Genomic DNA, 17017 nt, shown 5'->3' with positions numbered 1-17017 from the left:
CCTCTGACATATGGGGCCAGTGCCCTACTCCTTTGAGCCACAGGCGCCTCCCTATACTATGATTTTTTAAAATAATAATTTGTCAAGCCAATTCCCATTTTCCAAGCATCTTGCTTTCTTTTGATGGCAGACACTTTTGGTAAACAGATCATGTTATTTAACTGTATTCAAGTCTCCATCTGCAGTAGAAATATTGTTTCTCCTCTGAAGAGAAACTTAAATGTGATATTTATAATTCACATGAAGGCTACGGGAGCTAGCATTGAGCACTTATGATTATATTCAGATGATAAAAAATGTAATAAATGTCTAGTAGAGCTTGCTTATTACTGTTGGCCTCAAGTGCAACATCATTTATATTCAAGCAGCACTGTCCTCTGCTATGAAAAAGTGCCCAAAGGGCAAAGAATTGTCTCCAGGGCTGTTCATTCATGTACCTTAAACCTTGGTGGAGAACAGTTTTCTACTGACAGTGTGAAAGGGAGAACCAGAGTATTTTGTAGAAAATGATTTATTTTAATACATAATTTTCAAATAATTTCACTAGATAATTGAGTCGTTCAACATGAATTTACAGGGAATTAGGACAGACAGGTGAATAATAACATTTAGTAATGACATCCAGGGAACTGACAGCCTTTGCTGCCACTTTAGAAATGAACATACAATTATTAAAGCCTCATCATCTTATTTTATTATTTATTAGAAGTCATGGTCTATTATGTTTCCTACTGTATAACACGAATCTAATATTGGATTTGGTTTTATTAGCCTAAGAAAGACAGGAAACACACAGACTTCCACACCCACACTCATGCTCCCCATAATTTGCCAAAAGGAAGAAAAACAAACAATGAAATAAGACAACCAAATAAAGAAATTGGAAAAAAAAAAAAAACAGAAAACATTGGCAGGGCAAAAAAATTTCCTGGGATCTGTATTTTTTTTTTTTTTGGTTTATTTGCTTTTGGAGTTCTTAAATATTAATGAATATTTGTATTTTTGTATTAATTGATATGTGAATTCTCTGGCAGAATAGATTTCTTACAGAATGTTAGGAAGTAGCCTTTGAAAGTATAGGTGGAAACAGCTATTTCTTCCCCATTTTAAGAGATTAAAGTAACATTTTTCTCACTGATTTAATACACAAGGTGTCAGAAAATGAATATATATTTTAAGAAAGAAAATACTGCATTAAAATTGTAATGCTCAATATATATCAATAACAAAAGATGAATACCAGTCATGTTTGACTTCTGCAATTACAAGAGGGGCTCAAAGTGGTTATCGTGGAGGTCCAAATACTTCTGATCATGGCAAACTACTTCCTGAGCAGTTGACCGAAGGACTTATTGCTGTGCAAACCCTCCCAGATCTTCCCTATGCACACAACAAACAGCACCACGAGTCTCAAACTTATCATGAATGTGTGCAATTATTAGGCACATTGGAGGTTTTGTTGCAAACTCACACCTCTATTGTCCTAATTCCACAATGTTCTTGAATTTCCAATACCACTTCAGAATGGTCTTGTACTCCTCAAATGACAACCACACTTCTACCATTTTCTTTGACTGTCCTGCCTGCCACATGGTGACAGCTAGCATTCATTTGATTAATGCCATCTTTTGAAGGAATGTTATACTATACGTTACTACTGTATCAATTCAACTTTGAAAAATAATACATCGATAACCTCTCTTAAAATGTGTATACATGTTTTTGTCACCCCTTGTATAATTTTGAACAGTTGTCATTATGTTAGTCATTTGTCATAATTCTGTCGTACTTCTCTTTGAAATCAAATTTGGGTAGCAGTATTTACCCTGTTAAGATATTGATATGGAATATGGATAATATGTGATTAAAGAGCTGTTTAAATATATGAGCATCAATTCAATTGGTTTGCAAGCTACCCCCAATATTTAAAATAAATCAAATATTTTATTTAATTTCCTTGACCTAGAACTGCTTTGCCCTTTATTTGTAAAAGAAGAAATTAGTATTAACCAAATTCTAGTCAGTTCAGTTAAGTGGTTATTCCTGATCTTCTCTCAAAATAAAAAAGAAAACACAAAAAACAAGTATCCACGTTTATTTAAGAAAAATAGGTATAGGCTTTTATATAAGTAGGTGATTGGTAGTTAATTTGAGACAAATCAAAGCTTACACGTGGATTTTTAACTGTGTAGGGTGTTGGTGCCCCAACCTCTGCAATGTTCAAGGTTCAACTGTGTATGACAAGCAATACTTGTTGGAAGTGTCCAAATGAGGATATTGCTCCCTGCTCTATCCCTAAGATTTAGGAACTTATGACTGCCAATGACTTTCATCTCACTTTAAATAATAACAGTTGGAAAAGAATCTCTCTCAAGTACTTGCCCTACTTATTCTTCGCTATTTTAATTATCCGTTAGACTATATCTTCTGCTGGCAGAGTTCCCATTGGACATGCTCAGATATACGTCTCTAAAACTTCACTGTCTAATATGATAATCACTAGCCACATATAGCTAAATAAGTTTATACTCAAAATGATTAAGATTAAGTATAATTATAAATTCATTTTCTCAATTGTACTAATGACACGAGTCTGCAATGACCACATGTGGCTACCATATCCCAGAAGGAAGATTAAGAATGGTTTCATCACTGCTGACAGTTCTACTGAACAGCATTGTTTTAGAGCCTAGCAGAGTTCCTGGAATAAGAAATGTATGTATTAGCTGAATTAGTTTACTGGGAAGCAGAAATCCCTTCCACTTTGCTTTTATGAGGGGAAGTACCTTTTGAATGCTATTGTAGAAATATATATGCTTCTAGGTGTTTTGCTGCTGTTGTTTTTGCTTGTGTGCTTCTGGGGAAAGAGCCAAAATGTAATTCTTATCCCCTTAGTTTAATTCCTAGACCAGAAATGCAGCCATGAATTATCATAGTCTAAAACCAAAATCTCATGGTTCCTTTTGAATGTTGATACATATTTATTATGTGGTGGTAGTAGTGGGGACTCTCAAAAAATTATACTTCTTACTGAACTGTATTACATGCAGGAAAAGCTTTGATGAAGTAGGTATATTTACAATAATAGCAAAAAGGCTATAGAAAAGTAATCATTAAAGAAAGATGATTTTTGATTAAACATTCTTTCTTTCACTTTCTCTCATTCTATAAGTTTTTCATTAAATTCCCCAAAGTAAAACATTTGATTTAAGCCTTGTTATTCCATCTCTGTTTATAGTGCTTTCCTTTCATATCTTAGCGCCTTGTATTACAAAATATTGTGCAGTGGCCATAGACCCCAAAATAATAAGATTTTTTGTTTTCTTGTCATGGAAGAAATTCAGCCAGAATTTTAATATCTGTTCACTCTATAGAACTGTTTCCTTTGGGAGTATAATATTAAAACAAGGATAAAATTTACAGAAAATTGCAAATCTAACATACAGAGTTCAGTAGAACTTAACACCTGGCAGGATACCAGTGAGTCAGTTGGTATGTCAATCTATTAAACTTTTATCAATGATGAAAATAAAAACAAGGAGAAGAAAGTGATGAGATTCTTTCAACATGGTGCTATAGTTTCAACTGAAGTGAAGGCAACATCTTCGTAAGCTGCAGATTAAAGAGGAGCATAACAGAAGTGTGACTATTTGAAAAAAAAGATTCACTTCTTTAATTTTTTTTAGTGTTTTTGTTTTTAATCTAAAGAATTCTAGGGATCCTGGAAGTCAATTAGCCAAAACTTCTTTTTGGGTAGAAGAGGTCATGAAACCACCAGAGAGCTTGCTAAGTCCCAAGCTCAAGCTTGAATCCCTGGCACTTACATAGATGCTAAAAAAAAGAAACTTTTGAAATGCATTCTTGTATTGACAAATATTTATTGAGAAATTATAGCTGTCAAGCCATTGAAGGGTTATATTCAAAATTGAGACAGACATGGTTTTAAAGAATATTTAAGTTCAGAGAATTACGTTGGTGCTTTTTGAGAAACACACTCTCTGATATCTACTCTTATCTAAAGCAATAGGATCACGGAAGACTTATAAGGGTGACTATTTCATCTTATTTAATTGACATTTTATAAAGTTACAATCATCAGACTTAAACAATAAAGCATAGTGTTTACCTACAAATTTCTCTATACTCTTAGCTAAATTATGCCTTGGCAGATAATATTCCTTAATGTTTCCCTGGTGCCAACTAGGAAAGTTCCTGACTCCTTACACTTCAGCTGTGAAACACAATACGGCTATTTAGAGACCGATTTTGGTCAGAGAATGTAAAAATGCTTCCACTCATTCATGTTTTCATTTAACAAATATTAATTCAGCACCTACTATTTAGGTACTGAACTAGATGCTTGGGATTCAACATTGAACAAAGCTCCTCTTGCTTTCCAGGAGCTTACATGTAGATTCATACAATTTCATAAAGATATGTAAGTTCTCTAGTATGTCAGGAGATGAAATTTATCAACGACTACGTGGAGCAAGATAAGTGGCATTGACCATGGTGGGTGAAGGAGAGCTTACATTTAGATAGGATGGTCAGAGTTGGCTTCATTACAGTCTTCTAGAGAATGCTTGAGAACAAATTAATGTGGAAGTTTTGAAGGGAATTCTGGACAGTATTATGGCTGAACATAGGGAGGGACCTGGTCTGTTGGAGGAGTAGCAAAAAGGCCAATGGGACTGGAGCAAAGTCAATGAGAGAGAGGGGTGAGATCACAGCAGTAACAGGTGCCAGGTCATATGTGTATAAGAGCATTGTGAGAACTTGGATCTTGCAGTGAATTGCAGAGCTACTTTAGGGTCCGATGCAGGAAAGAAGCATGTTCTTGACTCACATTTCCACTTAAATGTTTTTAGACAAAATAAATCTTATGTAAACGTATTTTAAAATTTGCATGGAAAAGAGTTAGAACTCACCCCAAGTTAATGTCACATTGCTTATTCAACAATAAATATTTATCAAATATACTCCATATGTGCTAGTAAGGACTTCAAAGTAGAAAACAATTTTGGCACTTTTAATGATTTTGAAATGTATACTTCAACTTTAGATATTCATATTTCTAATTAGGTCTTATTTGTGTGAAACTGTGCAGTAAGTATGTCTCTAAAGAAAACAGAGGAGACCTGACAAAAACTAGACAACGATCTTGTTTTTACTGTAACTTTTCCACAGGAATCTGTTTGGGATGAAACTGCAAGAATTCATTGTGGGTAGTTTTGTAGTTTTCTCGTGGTACTTTTGTGTTTACTTCAAAAGAAACTGAAGAAAAGAATTAGATGGAAGGATGCTTTTAGGAAACACGCAAAAGAATGGTGCTGAATTTTTCCTTACAAGACTTATTTGCAGAACTGGTTTATATCATTTCTACTGAACACATATCAGGGGAAAATTATTCACACAAAAACCAAAGCATCACTAGCAGAGCAATCTGACAAAATGAGCCTATTCTCAGGTATCTGCAAATTATTTTCATCTTGAATTTTCTTTCAAACCAATCTAGGATGACTGAGTATTGTTAGCATTACCGCATGATTTAGGAAAAGTAGCAAGCAAATTCTGACAAGGAGAATGCATGTGGTGTCAGTACATGACTCAAAAAACTGTGTTCTTAAACTGTGGTTTGAACTACTCTGAGTTTCTTCACATTATCTTTAACACCTGTCCTTTCCTCTTTATTTCTGCTACAAAGTGGCACTCTTGATCACAAAAGACTAGATTGTTGTTTGTTTTTTACTTAAACTTTCCAGGAGCTAGAAACAAAAGACTGGTTTTAATAGTTTATTAACTCCTTTCTTTGCCCCCAGAACTCTAGCTTAAAGAATTACTGTCTGCATTCAAATTCTGCCTCTGAAATGGGCTTCCTTGCGGATGGTAAGGAAATTTTTGAACCCATCTTAGCCTTAAGAGAAGGTAATATATATAAAGATGAAACAATCCATGTTGATCTTGTAGCACATTTGCCTATTGTGCAGTAAGTGCTGAGTAAATTGTTGGTATTATCATGCATGTCACAGTCCATATTACTTCTTATATCCAAATTAATCTGTATAAAGCATTAACACCTCAAATAAAAGATTTTCAAGAATTCACCTGTTCCCATAAGATAAAATACTTTTTTTCTTAGATTTGTATTAAAATCCCTATGGTTTAGAGTGTTCCACTGTCTAAATGAAATAGACTCACACTAGTTTTTCATGGATATATTCTACCATTTTTTTCTTAAAGTCTATTTTAGTCAGACAGATCTGTTAACTCTTCCTAAACCAATTCCTTACAGTTTTGCATAGCTGATTGCTTTTCCTCTCTTCACATGATTACCCACATCTGAAAAATATTTTTTCTTTTTTCCCCTGCAAGTTTTAATCCCATTTATCTTCAAGTATTGGTTCTAGATATACTTTCTATAAAGCAATGACTACCCTTCTTTAATATCTATAGTACCTGTATTGCCGTTCTATTCTTTTGTCCTTTATCATATGTTGTTGCTATCTGACTTTTTCTTATAGGTTGTTAATCCTCAGATAGCTTAGAAAGTTCCGAGAAACAAAGGAGCACATTACCCTATGTACACTATAGCGCATGGCAAAGTGCTCGAAACAGACCTTAATTTGATCCATGTACTGTTCCTACTATATCACGATCCGTGTAGTGTGTGCATTCAGTTTAATCTTGGTGAAGTGTGAGTGAATTCTTTTGAGAGCAGTGCAGATATGTGTCAGAATACAAACCAAGGGCAGTAAATCATTCAGGCCTTGATAATGGAAGTCTTGGAAAAGATGTTTTATGTTCTATTATAGCAATAGTAAACCTTTTATGAATACTGTTACAGGCTTTGCTGCAACTTTATTTGGAACTAGGTAGGGCAGAGGCTAAAGCTGATTGTGATATTTAGGATAAATTCAATCATCAGAAATATTAGAAGCTTTCTGGATATGTGTGTGTGTGAGAGAGAGATCTAAATGGTTCTCCCTTCATTATGTGCCTGTTGTAATAAATACATATAAAACAACATGAACTAAATTTAATACTTGATTATTGGAAGGGAATTTTCAAATGGAACTTATATTCTCAAACAAGCTTGGTAAGAAAATTTCAAGGGATATATTTTAGAATACAATTTTTGTTTTTTTTTGAGACAGAGTCTTGCTTTATCATCCTGGGTAGAGTGCTGTGGCGTCACAGCTCACAGCAACCTCCAACTCCTGGGCTTAGTTCATTCTCTTGCCTCAGCCCCCCGAGTAGCTGGGACTATAGGCACCTGCCACAACACCCAGCTATTTTGTTGTTGTTGTTGTAGTTTGGCTGGGGCCAGGTTCGAACCACCACCCTTGGTATATGGGGTTGGTGCCCTACCCACTGAACCACAGGTGCCACCCTAGAATGCAATTTTTAAAAGGTAAAATGTTGAAAAAAAATTTTAGAAGATTATGTAATGTATGCTTTTTTCCTTCTCATTTTTCAGAAGAGTTGAGCACAGCTGCACTTCCTGTATATACCTGAAGTTCCAAGTTTTCCAATTTGGGGGGCAGGGTTTCTCCATTTGTCAGATTACTTTTTAGAAAGTGATTTAGTAATGAATGTTAACCTTTGTTATAAGAATTCTGATTTTTGCACAGTCACTGGCCTAGTACCATATACTGTCAATTTTAAATTCTAATTGAAAAGACTTATTCTTTCACTTATTTAGCTAAGTAGAAAAATAATTATAGTGATGATAAATTTTTAAACAGATGAAGTATGTTTCTGTTCCCCACAATAGCCAGTAAAAAATGATGGAAAAAAGTAGAATATTTATTAAACCATATGTTTGTTCTATATAAAAAAAAATCTATGAATTAGGAGATACATATCCACTTTTTCCAGACTTACTCAACATTTTCAGGGAATTATTTCAATTTAATGGTTTTAAATATGAATCTTTCAAATGTCTAATTACTATACATACTGATGATGTGTGTTATTTCATATGGCATCAAATAATTTTTGTTGTTTTCTTAATGCTGCAAATTCAGGAAATAACCACACCTCCTGTTAATGTTTTCCTAATAATTTATTATCCTAATATAATTCAAGTTCTAGTTTTATTTTAATTTAAAATTATACAAAATAGTGATTGCTATTCTAATTAGATTGTGCTCTTTGAAATTAAATGATACCATTGACTATTAATAATTTTTCCAAATAATTTTCTGTTTATATTTTTTGTTTTTATAAAATGATCATTTATGATTGATTAACTTAAAACTATTAAAATTTGTAATATGAGAACTATATTAAATACATATTTTTTTATTTAGCTACCATAATCTAAAATTAACAAAATTTGATTATACTGAAACAAATGCTTAGGCACAGGAATTTTCCAACTAAAAATATTTCCTACAGATGCATTCACAAAGGCATATAAAGATACATGAGCAAATATGTCAATCAAACAAATGGAATATTGTTTCTAATGTCAAAAATTGACATAGTTTAAGAGCCTCATAAAACAAATGACTATATTAACATATATTAAAGTATTATGCAGTTATTGAGAAGACTGAGGCAATAATACACATAAATAATACGTAAATCCTAAAACCCAAAAAACATATTATGACATATAAAACATATTATTGTTTTGATCTAGTGTGTTAAAAAATAAAATATATATTAGCATACAAACTAGATATTATATGTGTTAATATACTTTTTTATGTAAGTACATCCATAAATGTCTATATATCAGTTTACAGGATATGTCTGAAAGGATATCCAAAAATGATTAATAATGAATTTCTCTATTTTAATTAATGTACCCAAATGACCTTTTAGGATAAGAATTAGGCCTGACCTTAGGTGTGGGCCATATTTAATCTTCAATTTCTTCTATACTATTTTAATGTATATGTATGCTATTATGAGAATAAATTATTTTTGTAATTAAACAACACTAGCATAATTTAACACTTTGCACTTTTTTTCCTAGGTGTGAAGAGAAGTCTGATAGATATGAAATAAACACCTTTAGCTCAAGAAATAAAAAAAGAGGAATTAGAATTTTTATCATTTTTTGTAAGAATAAAAGGTGACTGCATTAAGGACATGAATTTGTTGTAGTCACCATTCAGAGAAAAGATTCTAGTTGGCACTTTTTGACATTTTCATAAGAGAACCGTGAAACTTTGTAATTTCATAAATTGAGATTGGCAGTTGAAAGTGTATCCTTCTGGGTAATTGTGTGGCATTGTTGTCCTCCTGTCATTTTTGATTGACACTTAATAATTAGGTGTAGAGATATGAAGGATGGGGAGTTTTTTCTAAAATGGCTCATATACTGTCGGATGTTGTCAGTTCTCTCAGAAAGGTTGAGTAGAATATCAAGATCACAAACTATCTTTTTTCAATTTCTCTGAGTAAAGGAAGAGGTCTTTGTGTTACATAAGCAATTTGTTGGAAAGTAAGAAGACAAAATCTCTTTGAGTATAAATTCAAGAAGCACTCTGATCAAAGTATTGGCATACTTTCCTAGTGGTTAGCATTTAGAAGCAAGATTTCTACATTTTATGAAACTACATGACCCTATTTGATTTCCATAAATACCTTAAGAATGCTGGATGTTACTATTAATGTTAAAAACTCCTTATTATATATATAAGAATTAGTGGTTTCATCAATCTAAAAGAAAAGAAATCAGAATACAAACTTGAATGGAATGTAGAGAACAGCTCAGTTCTTTATTAGGTGTTGGACTCATGCACATTAAGATATGTGCACATTTAAGGTATGATACCTAAAATTCTGGAACATAAGACAAGATATATTTGATATATGTTGGGACTGCTCTGAGATGTGACTATATGGAGAATTCAGTTCATGCATTCCACTTTTTTCCATCCCAGAAATGTAATTTTTTTTATTGTTTGCAACAATGAAAAAAATTATTTGGGGGAGAAGACATGACATTAAGTTTTCCCATGGTGTTACAATTTTAAAATTCTTCTTAACTTAATTTTCTTTAGTAAAATCACCTTTTTGCTCAGTCTCAATAGGTCACCATTTTTTGTTGACTTTTAGAAGTCCAATGCGCTATCCATTGCACCACAGAGCCACCTCATTTTTGTTGACCTTTAAATAGAAAGTCAACATAGAAAATACCTTGATTATGTTTTGTGCTGTTGTGATAGCCTCTTGTTTCTACGTTTCAAGATTTCTCAGTTGTCACTTTCATTTTTCAATCACTTCCTTAGGCAGCTATGACCTCATGTTACTATTTTTATCTGTTCTCTTCTGGATATCTTTCTGAGTATTTCCTACCAGAATGTCTTAGTAATAACTAGGAAAATAAGTCTTGGAAATTATGTATTTAAAAATTAAATATCTCTAGCAGCTTCTTAAAATCTTTTAAAAGAATGTAAAACTGATTGTGATGATGTTTTTTCTATTAAATTCAAATCAGACCTTAGACACATGTTTTTGTTAATTATTATCTGTTGGGAAATTAGAGAAGATAAATTGTATTTCATATGCAATACACTGATACACATTTCATACTAAGATTTGATGAATTGAGAAGGAAGGGAGAAAAGGAATGAGTATTGTGTGGTTTTTGTTAGGCACTAGTATCTGAAAGTGGAAAGAAAGTGAAATGTTATAAGGTACTGCAAGGAACATTGTGCTAGTTTTAAAAACTTTTCTCCCATTCCTTTATATGTAAATGATTGTTGTGATTCTTCCTTTCACTATATTTTAGATTTGAAAATTAGGTTAAAAAGCTTTAGGGAGGCGCCTGTGGCTCAGAAAGGTAGGGCGCCAGCTCCATATGCCGGAGGTGGCAGGTTTGAACCCAGCCCGGGTCAAAAACTGCAAAAAAAAAAAAAGCGTTAATTGGGGTTATAATTTTTTTAAAAATGTTTCAGATGCCTTGTTGTACTAGAATTTTTTTTCCTTCTGTAGACAACCAGAAGAATGCTATAATGACATATAGAATGGTGCAGTGGAAGCAATATTTAGCCAGCTGAAATGCTTAGATTCCCATGTAGTTATACAACTAGTTGGACCTAATTTCAAACATGTCACTATTCATAGCTGAGCCTCTATGTCCTTTGTAAAAGGTGGCTAACTTGAATGTGAAGGCCCTCTCCAATACTGTGATACTATGTCTCTGTAACATAAAGTCCCTTTTGGAGTCAATATGATGTTTAACATATTGTCACAGCAGCTAATGTAGGTCTTACAGATAGTAAGACTGCACCGTATCTGTGGATTGATCATTGATCTTGATATTTTATTATGATAGGCAGGAATTTCATTCATTCATCCACAAATATTTAATTATTGCCTACTGAGCTCCTGACTCTGAGCTTTGGGGACCTGTTGAATGAAGCAGATATGTTCTTTTAGCTCTGTCATCATCTCACAATTATACTGAAGAATACAACTTCACATGTCACCTTAAAGTCCGGACATATAGCAATGAGTTAAGCACAATGATTAGACATAACATACATTACTAACTTATGTTTAGATATGAATACTAATTAATAGCTCACAAACCACTTTTACACATTAATATTTCAGTTTTCACAGTAACTCTTGAGGCAGTTATAAAAATCATGTATACAAACTGCTCTCCCATGTAAAGTGTGACATGAAAGGCTGCTGGCTTTGGGTGGTCCCAGAGCAGGAAAGGTCTGTTGAAGTGTAGCTTAAGCCGCCTGCTGCTTGGGCCTCGCACTGTGTTGGAGGTGTGTTTGTTATGGAAAAAAGAAGTGCCAGATGGAGTACTTGGTAAGTCTCAGTAAGACACCCAGTAGCTTACTCTGGAGCAAGGCTGTGCAGAGAATTATACACCTTCTGAAGTTTGTCCTTTCTGGCTATTGGACACTGGGAGGGATGGAAGGCCTTCCTATGGGTCATCAAATTACCACGTGTTCAGAGCTTTCTTCAGGAGCTGGATCTGTGATTCAAATGAGTAGTTCCTTCAGAAATTTCTTGTAATGTGAAGTAGAATATCTGTCATCCGGCATAAGACACAAGTTAAGCTTGTTTTTAAACAGATGGTAGGATCCCACCCCTATCACTCCCCAGGTATCCACGCTATTCCCCCCTTCAGCATGTTATTCAATTTGTACTAGAACCTCTCGCTCTTTGACTTATGTCTATAATGGATTTGAAGGAGATAAAACAGCAGAGCTAGGTTTGTAAATATGTTGGTTTACTATATTGGTTAAGAAAAAACAAACAAACAAAAATAACATGGGGTGAGGGGGAAGAAAAGGCTTCAGAGAAGTCAATGGTGATGGAAAAATCATCGTGGTGCACAAGCCATTTGGTATAACTGTTTATCTAGTTTCTGAGGAAAGAGAAATGGCCCAAAGTTAGAATATGTAGAGGTTCCTGAGTGGTAGTAGTAAATGTCTTGGCTGTGGAGTCAGGACTTGGAAAGAGAAAAAGATGAAAGATAGGGAATAAGAAGTAATACGTAGATGGGCCTAGGGTAGTGTGCACAAAATATGAATATTTTTCTATTGCAGGCTAATATCACCAGAGAGAACCCCTTATGGAAGAGGCAGTGAACACCAGATAGACAGAATGACTTAGCCAATTAATGTCAGCCAACCTTATCCTTATCACTGGCCATGTTAGTGCTTAGACAAAGGCACATGGATGTGATAGCCGTGGTGCAGGGAACACAGACTCACATTTACAAATGCTCATCTAACTACTGCCACTGCTAGACCTTCAACTTATTAGCAACAGATAACAATAATGTGTCCCTAACATAGCACCATCCCTCAAGAAAACCATCTAGACACTGTGGCAAGTTGACTATATTAGACCTCTTTTACCCTGCAATGACCATGGTTCATTGTTTTAAGAATAATATTTTCTGCACATGAGTTTGTCTTTTTCTGATCATAGGATGTCAATCAGCACCACTAAGCAAAGGCTTACAGAGTGATCCACCAGAAGAGGATCTCACTTAATATCATGTCAATCAAGACGCACATTTGAAAGCAACAGAGTGTGGGAATGGGCACGTGGCCATGGACTCCACTGGCCACATTTCACACTACCTTCCAGAAGCTGTCATTCTGATAGTGCAACTAGGGAACTGGTGAAGGTAAACTGAGGTACTAACTCATCCCTATGACATGAGTCTTCACAGGGATGGTGTACCGTCCTCTAGGAGACAGCAAATACACAAGATCAGAGTTACCAAACTGTTTCTGTAAACATCTAGATAACTGTGACTTTAGGTTTGCAAGCCCTGTGGTCTCTGTTGCAGCTACTCAACTCTGCCATTCCAGTGTGAAAACAACGTTAAATAACATGTAGGCCTATGTGTGACTGTGTTCCAATACGATTTTAGTTATATAAACAGGCAACATGACCAATGTGCATAGTGACTTTTGTATGGTTTTTATATGGTACCCTGCTCCTACCAGGTAGAATAGGTAAATTTGAGAAGCAAGGAGTTGAAGCAAAGATGGCCTTGTTGTCATCAGTTCTATCTGTGCTTTCTGTCTATACATGTAGATTATGGTCCCTAACTGTGCTTTCTGGAATTCTTGTGCTTTTGGTCTGTACAACTCTGGGCTTTGTAGATTTAAAACTTTTAATACCCAATGGGGGATGCTTTTACTGGGGGACATAGCAAGAGTCCTGTTGCATGATAAGCATGATAAGGTGTCACCCGGCTGCTTTGAACTTTTTGACTAAGGGACAAAAGTGCAAGAAGTCATCATCCTGGTGGGAAATGGACTCTGGTCATCAAGAGGAAATAAGGCTGATGTTACCAAATTAAGAAAAGAAGTCCATGTTTGGCTCCCAGGTGATTCCCCTACATACCTCTCAGAATCCCTCACATTATCTTAAAAATAAAGGACAAATACAGCAGCCATGGTTTGGGAAGAACATGGTGACCACAGACCCAAGACCTACAGAAGTGCCAGCTGACGATGAAGGGAATTAAGTAGAATCTTCTGGTTTGGTCTTTTTCAGTAGAACTCCTTGGATAAAGGAGAAGATACGGAGTATTACACCTTAAGATCAACTATAGTGCCATGGGCTTAAATTTATCCCACCAATCTTCTTCCCCTAAGTCTGACCCAGTAAAAAAGCCCATTATAACCATAATCCTAGGTATTCTCAGTGGGAAAATATATGAAGGAATAAATCTGAGCAGCACATGGAATGCAATATAGTGGACGCTGTTATGTGTTGCCTGGATCCTCTTTTAGAAATGAGATACTTATTCCTATAACTTCTGGGAGTGCTACCAGCTGATAGAATTCAGCACTTAATCCTTTATATAAATTGCCTTGGGCTAGAAAAAGCTGCCTAGTTCAAGATCACATGTTTTTCCAAGGAGCAGCTTGTACACAGTGACTGGTCGATGCAAGTGTGCAAAAGTCTTACACTCCCGCTGCAAGGCAAGACCACTCTTAAGGGCTCCTAGCTGTTGGTTGTGGCCTTTGTTGAAACTGCACGCAGCTCAGTTTCCTTCATTGCCCCATACTACATTTTTTCCTTCCTTCTCCTTTCCCTTCCCTTCCATGGGTGACCCAAGCACTTCCCTAGTAAATTTCCTGTCTGATGATCTCCAATGTCAGAATCGTATTCAAATTTTATTCCTCCTACAGCAGGGGAATTCAACATTTATAGCCAAACTACTTTATCCAACATCACCAAAGATTATAGCTTATTAATGTCCTCTAAGACCCCCAAATCATTTGATTCAAATCTGACAGAGAAATGAAAAAGTTTCCTCTAGACTCCCAGAGGCCTTTTCTCTTTAATCTGCTGGTCTAGCTTTTCATTGGAGCTCCCCAGTACAACTCCCATTAATAATACTTGCCTGAGGGTGCTAGTTACGATTTAGTGCAATCTCCGCTTATATGATACTGCCAATGTGGAGAGCTTTTTTGCAGGCTGGTTTGCCTGATTACAACTGTTGATGGCTTCTGGTCGTACTGACTACACCAAGGTTAAACGTTTCTACAAAATAAATTAGATAAGGGACACAGAGGATCTTCCTTTGTGCTTTTAAAGTCCTTTTTCTTTCCTTTTTTAACTTTTTTATTAGCAGCTGCATGTACATCTACAATTATCTCAAAATAAAAAGTTTAGCAAAAAAAAAAATTTTTTTTTTCATTATACTAGGTTTCCCAGCTCGGATCCCCACCCCACCCCTCAACAGTATGATATGCTCCTTCTCCTGTGAAATGTCTCACACAGTGAATGGCTGGGGTCCATCACAGATTCAGACTGAAGGTTCCTGGGCTTGTTCCATGGCTTTGATTGTCTCCCAAGTTTTCCTTGGAGGAAAGTCAGGGGCGTCTTCTGTAACAGAGCTAGCTCTGGGTGATCAACTGCTTTCCAGTCATGCTTCTGGAGCCTTGATAGTTTCCATAAGACAGCAGGGCATGTTAGACAAGTGGTGGGGGCTTCTGAAGGTACACATGTTCACCAGTTTTTAATTTCTGCTTCACATCAACATTCTGGTTAACAATTTGTATGAAAGAGACCTGCTTTGAAACATACTATGCTTTTGAGGTTCATGCTATTTTAAAATATTCTATAGAATCTTAGATGGAGTAAGTTTCTTGAAGCAGTGTTTTGAAAAGTAGAAAAGACAATAATGAATTAAATAGAAAATTTGTGAAAAATGAACTTTACAAGAATATACTCACAATCAGATAAAAAAAATTTTTTTTTTTTGCAGTTTTTGGCCAGGGCTGGGTTTGAACCCGCCCCACCTCTGGCATATAGGGCTGGTGCCCTACTCTTTTGAGCCACAGGCACCTCCCACAATCAGATAAATTAAGCTGAAAAATACAAATAAGTAAATAGTCCTTGTAGACCCACATCAGATTTAAGCCACCCAAATCTTGAAGTCTATGTTTGAGCCACATGAAGCCTCGTGTTCAGATAGGAAGCAAGTAGGCCCTGTCATTGTATCAGGGAGCAATCTAGACATAATGGAACTCAGTGCTGAGGCTGATACAGAACTCACTGCGGGCACATGAGCCCAGGGAAGGCTGTAAAGACCGGTGACATTGCCTCATCCTCAGAACAGCATTTCCTTTGAAGAATTGCACTGTTTGCACCAAGATGTTTAACATCCCTTTCAGGGTTGGTACTGAGGCTGACTGTTTGCATTTAAAATCTGGTCAAAGCCACTGGAGCAATGGTTGCTAGGAAACTGGCCCTATGTGGAGGCTGCTTTACCCATCTCCCTTCTAGTTGTGCTGTTAATTAGTAAGAGCTAAGAGGTTGCAAAGTTGTACTATCTCCTGAAAGAATACTCAGAATCAAGACCACTCTTACAGCATTTTTTACTTCTCTGTATTTAAAAACTATGTGATATGTTCTTTTGTGGTTTTGCTTAAATCGTCTTCATTAAATTAGGCCTCTACCTCTCCCATGTCCTTATTTTCCAAATTCTCTAAATGCAAATTTTCTTTATGTACAGAGCAGTCTTCTACCTCCCAGGGTAAATTGTTCATTTATGAGATCAACTAAAGGGTTAACACTTACAGTTAGTCATTTAAATAGCAAAGATCTCCTTTTAATAGTAATTTATAGGAGAGTTAATTAGTTAAATAAATGACAATGACGTTGTTTGCATTGCTTTGCTTACCACATTGACAAAGTTTGGGGTCACGGGAATAGATTTTTACTATTTCCAGTCTGAGGCTTTCCATAGTTTCTTTGTTATCATTTCTTCCTTTTACCTTCCTTCTGAAATAATGCTATTTTCTCAAGTTGTTGGGCTGCGACGCTACCAATTTCCCTAAATGGTGGGAACATGATCTTCCAATTCAATATACTTAAAAGGTTGGGCAGAGCTTAATAGCCTGAGAAAATAATATCAGCAAATTATGTGTTCTGTCATCTATACCAGTCATGCAGATTACAGAACCTCAGATTAGCATTTACCCAAGGCATGGAAGAAAGGCATTATGAAGACATTTAATGTTTTTCACATCTCTTTGTTATTAACTTGCTGCGT

This window comes from Otolemur garnettii, unplaced genomic scaffold (assembly GCF_000181295.1).
Source record: "Otolemur garnettii isolate 467f Iridium unplaced genomic scaffold, OtoGar3 scaffold00131, whole genome shotgun sequence".
Taxonomy (NCBI): domain Eukaryota; kingdom Metazoa; phylum Chordata; class Mammalia; order Primates; family Galagidae; genus Otolemur; species Otolemur garnettii.
This window is presented reverse-complemented; position numbering follows the sequence as displayed.